Source organism: Ptiloglossa arizonensis, chromosome 7 (assembly GCF_051014685.1).
Source record: "Ptiloglossa arizonensis isolate GNS036 chromosome 7, iyPtiAriz1_principal, whole genome shotgun sequence".
Classification (NCBI taxonomy): Eukaryota; Metazoa; Arthropoda; class Insecta; order Hymenoptera; family Colletidae; genus Ptiloglossa; species Ptiloglossa arizonensis.
Window position 1 is genome coordinate 7,108,672 of NC_135054.1, and position 6,540 is coordinate 7,115,211.

Genomic DNA, 6,540 nt, shown 5'->3' on the forward strand with positions numbered 1-6,540 from the left:
TATCGAATGCAAATAAGCTCTCTCCTGGCGAGGACTTTCATATCACCGAGGAATCGACTCGTCAGGAATCCACTTGCCTGAAATAAGTAGTTCGAAGCCCTGGGGCTTATCTCTTACGTGCCTTTGTCGACATCTCAGAACTTACAGCTTCGCTGTTTCCTGTCAAGGAGTATAAATTGGATATCTCATCGAATACATCCGCCACAGGAACGGAAATTGTATGAATTTTTAAACATCCACTACGAATGCGCTGAAAAATCTTCAAATTTTCCTATATCTTGAATCGTAAACGATTGACCAATTATCTCTTCGTGCAAAATGGATAAATGCTTGAAAAGGATTTTAAGTTACGCGAAAGAGAAAATATGATATGTACGGGTAAGTAGAAACAGAGAAAATATTTCTGATATAGTTTTATAAATTTTGTACGATATTCTTGTGTTATAAAAGTTGCTAAAATTGTAGAGTGTGCAAAACTGAAGAAAACATTCCCATAACCCTTATACCTCGTTATGAACTCTTATCTTCACGCTTGTCTCTAAAACAATAGCATCAACGCGCGACTCCCAGAAAGAATTCTTTATGGCTTTATTGTTCTGTTAAACGAAAAGCAGTAAAAGAATTATCTCGTACCACGATCATTGTATTTGTTTACTATTCTTCCGTATTGGGTAAGTTAATTGTACATTTATTCTATATGGCACTTTATCGGTGATTGTAAGACTATAAATACTTCTCTTCGTATTAAATATTTTTGTACAATTTAATCTTGAGTACTCAGTTTTAATTAACAGTTTAATTATTAATTTCATTATATTCGAACAACCAAATTATCGAGTCAACGTTTACTCTTAAGATATCAAAATAGAAAGCAACGAACGGTTAATTTTCTAAAACAATTATTAAAACTTTGAAGAATTAATTAAAATCTTTAAAATTTACTTCGTCAGAGTAAAAATACAAAGTAACGAAAATAACATTGGTAATATATTATATTACGCGCGAACAACGTATGATTAAAAATATAGTTTATGATGTGTTTTTGTCACCCCTTACGTAACTGCAGTAACTTTATACTCGCCTCGCATGGCCCTCAGGTATTTAAATACTTGGGCGCGGTCCTTTTTCCACATAAGTTTCGTTTATCGAATGATCGTTGCAGATCGATCAATCTACACGCTTCGTACGATATAGACATATTTCTTAGAGAAACGGAACAGAAACATGCACTTGTCGTTTCCATTTCTGATTTTAATCTGCAGACAATGCGATAAATTGAATATTTATACACTTTCGATACTTTGATCGCACATTGTAAATATATATTCCGTTTAAACCGATACGTAACGTTCTCTAAAAATATTTCTCCACGAACTACTATTGTACACATATATTATATTATATACGTAAGAAAAATATATTATGTTACAGTACATAATATAATATTATTTTTAATAGAAAATAGTAATGTATATGAGAGAGGAAATTGTTTACTTAAATTACAAAATTGAACGAAAAAATATAGAAATACATTGACTTGCGAAATTTGCCAGACTATATCATAATTGTAAATTTCTTCGGTGTGTCTTTTTCTCCGAACAGCAGAATCTGATGCAAGATAATTGTTATTCGTTCCTTTATATGTCCTGTTGTCACTGAAACCACTTTTTTTTCGCCGATTGATCTCCTCAAATTTATTCCAAGCATACGGAGTATTGTATAATACACTCGATCAGTTTCGTGACTATCGATCATTCCGTAGAAGATTTATTTGCCATTGTAATATAATTTCTTTCGAAAGTTTCGTTAGTAAATAACGTATACACGGTAACATTTCATTGTTACATTAATCGCATTATCGTTACAGTGCTATTCCATTATTTGTCCGTTTGAAAATAAAACAAAGAACAAACGGAAGTTTTGAAGAGTAGATCGCTGACAAAGAAAACTTGACAATCCGAAGAATAAAAAATATTTGAAGCTTTGCAGAGATGTAGCTCAAGCGATGCCAGTAACGTAACTATTCTATTTTTCGTTTCGAAATTTACGTATTGTTTATATACGGAAGAACAGTATTGTCGAAAGTCGGAAAAGAGGAGGAAAAGTCAACGTTATCGTTCGGAATGTTATCAATGATGCACGTTCTTTCGATAAAGTCGATGTTTATATTAATTTTTCAAGACCTTGTGTCGTGTATTTACTTTGAAAATGTGTAAGTATGCAGCCGGAGTAACTGTATGGTCTATATACAGTATAATTTACAGCTAACACTCCGCGTCTTTACGTTGCAAAATGAAATCGAGTAAATCGACTGCCTGTGACTATTTACTCGTGTGGAAATACAGCGCCAGTACTCGTTAAGCATATTCCTGTAATTTGACCGACCGTAGGTCCGCCTTACGACCTTGCGGCTCTCAGAAATCCTTTTATTGTTCACCGTCTGATATTTTGGCAAGTGACTTTGTGGTATACGAAGGACGATTCGCGTGTAAATTACAAATACGTGATTACGAGCGCAGCACGAAGCCGGAGACTCCATTGTTCGGCTTTGTGTTTTGACAGATCATTGGTACGATAAGAGTGGTGTTCCCTGCATTTGCAAATACGAGATGTTTTAAAATAAATTTGCGCGCCACCGAGAACTCTTTCGTGACGCATTGACTACTTTTAAATCCAGGATCTCTCTAGCAACATTTCTGAGTGAAATTTCACTCGCCGTTGACTTTCGGAGACTTCGTTTCAATTCGTTTCTCGACGATTATTTATAATTTACCAATCGAACGAAAGTATCATTTTCGTAGATTGTACGTAAACTGCTCGACATGCAAACATAATGCAATACAATAGTTCGCGTTAAAAAATATCACGCGTATCCTCTATAAAATGTGTGTTCCGTAAAGTTAACGTAACTTCGAGAACGTTGGAATAAAAAATACGCTGGATGTGATCTAAAAAACGCTATCCAGGTGTCTAACGTTAAAACTTCGTCGTCTTTAAAATTACATGAATACGGTATCAGTTTCGAAAAAAATGTCAGCCAATTGATTAAAGTCTCTTCTAGAAAATATGTATCTCAACCTTGTGAAACAACCAACTTCAACGTCAATTCCAACATTGTACGAATTAACAAAAATATTAGCTCATCTTTTGAAACTTCCTCAACGAAACGTACATCTCAAAATGTTAAACTAACAACGGAAACATTGGACAAAAAATAAAATTTGCGTAACGTGTTCTACGAAACTTCATCCAAGTGTCACAAATCTCTACCCTCGGAATATAATCCCTTTTAACGATGTTTTCAACATTGTTCTGCTTTAAAAAAAAATATCAGCCTCCTTTCCTAACGTTTCTCTTCGAACTGTGCGTTACCAAAGGGTGAAGTAGTTTCGAAAACATTCGAGAGAAAGTAGAATGCACTGCCCGGTCCCCAAAGCGTCATCCGAGCTTCGCGAGTCCCCATTATTAAAAGTCGACTCTTTTCAAAGATGCTTTCAATATGTTACCGCTCGAGAGAAGACACATATAAGTGTTCAAGGAAAAGCGGGATACTTTTAAGTTGATATATCGTTTTATTTTTAGCCGTCCGGAAGTTGGTGGGCGATCCGCGGAACCTGTATTTTTGCGTGACTAGCGGATTGTGGGCCGATACAATGCGACTCGTCGAACGTAAAATAAATTATGAAACGCGGTGCAAGATTTTACCATCGAATTTTATTCAATAGTCATGGCGCACGAAACGGATACCCACCACCGGATATGTAAAATCGAGCAATTTATTCTGCAAAAACGCGAAAATTCATCGTGCATAAAATCGATCGACGAGATTCCGGTTGTCGGCAACGATTCGGAGAATATTCAAATGTCCAACGAGGCGCGGGAAAATTCGCACATGGTCTCGTTACCGGAAAAGATACTTTTTTCCCGTCACGTTTCAGCGCGATACATGCTACCGGTGCGTCAGCGACGAAGCCTACGACACGGTTAAAGAGTTTGTAAAAGGTGGCTCGGCAACCTAGACGCCCACTACGAGGCAAGTGTCTCCTTTTCAAGTAACCGCGGCCTTTTTATTAGCGGTAATTTTCTAAACGGTTCCTTTCCCTTGTGTACGTTTACGCGTGCATTGTTGCAATTGCACCAGATCGCCCGAAGCGCGCGAATGATGAACGCGTCGCTTTTCTCTCGTTGTTCATAGAAGCGGCCTCGCGCTCAACGACAATCGATATCTGTCCGATAATCGAGATTTCGCTGCCAGAAGGGAAACTATATTGCGTCTGGTAGCTCTGGGTACCAACGAGAACATGACAGCGCGTTGCGATGGGATCGTTATACATCGTTCCGAACCGAAACGTTAAATATGTACATTTTTTCTTTCTTTCTCCCGACTTACAAGGAAGGAAAGTATCGATCGAAATAAATTTGGAAAAATTTTGTTTACGGAAGACCACGTTTCAAGGCCCTCCCTGACCGTATTTACGGTCCTATACATAGGAGGTAATGATAAATAATAATGTACGATAATGAATTCGAGATTTCTTAACCATAGACGAAAATGTGAGTGACGAATGTATTCTGTTTAAAATCGTTCGGCCGAACATTTGTACCGTACTGTGTACGTCTCTCAACCGAATGGATTTCAAGTGAACTTTATATTTATGTTTTATATTCTCATCTCAGGAATTGATTCAAATTTGGGAGAAATCCTCTTGTAATTTCTCGGTTTCTCATGTACATATGTCGATTGTTGGTCAAAATTTATTGAAACGTTTTAAATAAATTTCAAAGAAAATTAAATTCCACGTAAGGAAATTGAATAATCTTTTACCTTCTTTTTCGTAATTGAGAAAAAATTAAATTAAATCTTCTTCGTGGCATACGCAAACCACTTTTTTTCATCGGTAAGTATTGTGACGTATTCGTCTCTGTTAATATTTTCTTTAATTTTTTCGATGACATTAAAATACTCGCGTTGAGTGCGTACGGTGATCGTAAATAAAAATAATCACGGTGGAAACGGAATCCCGTTGAATCGTTACACGTTAGCGAAAATGGTCGCGAGCACCGAAAGAGCATTCTTTCGACAGAGTGCAATACTTCATTCAAAATTTATTGCGTATGAGGTGTGTCGATTCTGTGTGGCAATCATGAACAACCGCCACGGAAATCGCGCCGCGACAGGACAACCGCTTTGTCGCTCTTCTCGAACGTGACGTAATTCGTAGGAAGAAACTGCAATCGCGTGAAACATATACGCGGAGACCTGGATATTCGCGGGACGACCTTATTGACGATGATTCACGTGATCATCCGTCTTGTTTTCAATGTGGGCCCGTGATATTCATTGAAAAGGAATCATTTCTCATGACTGGAATAAATTACAACTGTTTTACAGTTTCGCACTTCCTTCGTTTATTTATTGTGTCGAACACGCTTCAAAGACGGGACTGACTTTTGTTCTTCGATCCGTGATGAAATTTAGGCTCTTTGCAAAACTCTAAAAGACTTTCGCGCGCTGTTTCTACAAACGATGAAAAATACACGTGTACGTAGTATACATTTCTTGTAGAAACGAAATTTAAATCAAAACGACGAAACGGTTCAATTTTTATTTAAAAATCGCTGATACGAATACGGATACTGAATTTCGTTTGTCCACTTCGTTGCATTAATGTAATTACGGCGATTACCACCTCGCAACAACGATATGCGTACGAATGTATACTATATTTCTCGCTAGAACGAGTATTGGTGTCGCCTCGATTCACCTGCGACAGAATGCAGTTTCGTTGCATCTTCTTAATTTATCTCCGTAAGAAATGTCGCGTTTACTTCGAAATTACTTTTTGAATTCTGAATTCGTCGCAAATATCATTTTGGATCTCTCTCTGGAATCTCAACCGCCCTGTCCTCTTTGAATTTCTGAATTATTTACAATTATGTTAAAAAGTAAAAAAACAAGAAATGTAAATGATAAAGCATTCAAGACAATAATCTATTGTGAGAAATACTAGTTTGTAATTATTAAGTGCAAAGATAAATTTCAAATTAATTTAATTTTTGTTTTGTAACGTTTTGCAGAAAAATTATCTATCCATAAATACTACAAGAGAAATTGCGAAGAGAAATTATTATTTTCTTTTCATAAATAGTACAAGAGTATCGCTGATTCAAATCTGACGAAATTAAAGTTCGAGAAGGGTTTCGAATGTCTCGAGAAGTCAAAGTCGACGAATGAAAACGATTGCACCGTTAAGTAGCAAGAATCTTAGAACCTCGAGAATGTTTCATCTCTATAGAACTTTCGTCAGTTTCAGAGTTTCCAAGGTTTCCAAGACCGCGTTGAATTTCAGTCATAAATACTTCATCGATCGTATCTCTCAATCGCCTATCGAAAAACCGCGTTGGCTGACCGTATCGAGCATCTATTTTACACTTTTTCTCGAGAACGAGGTGTTCTCACGAGCCAGTGACGGCGTCGATGACGATCTCCTTCCAGCAATCGTTGTCTAAGCCGGTCCAGATATCGACCCTTTTTCGATT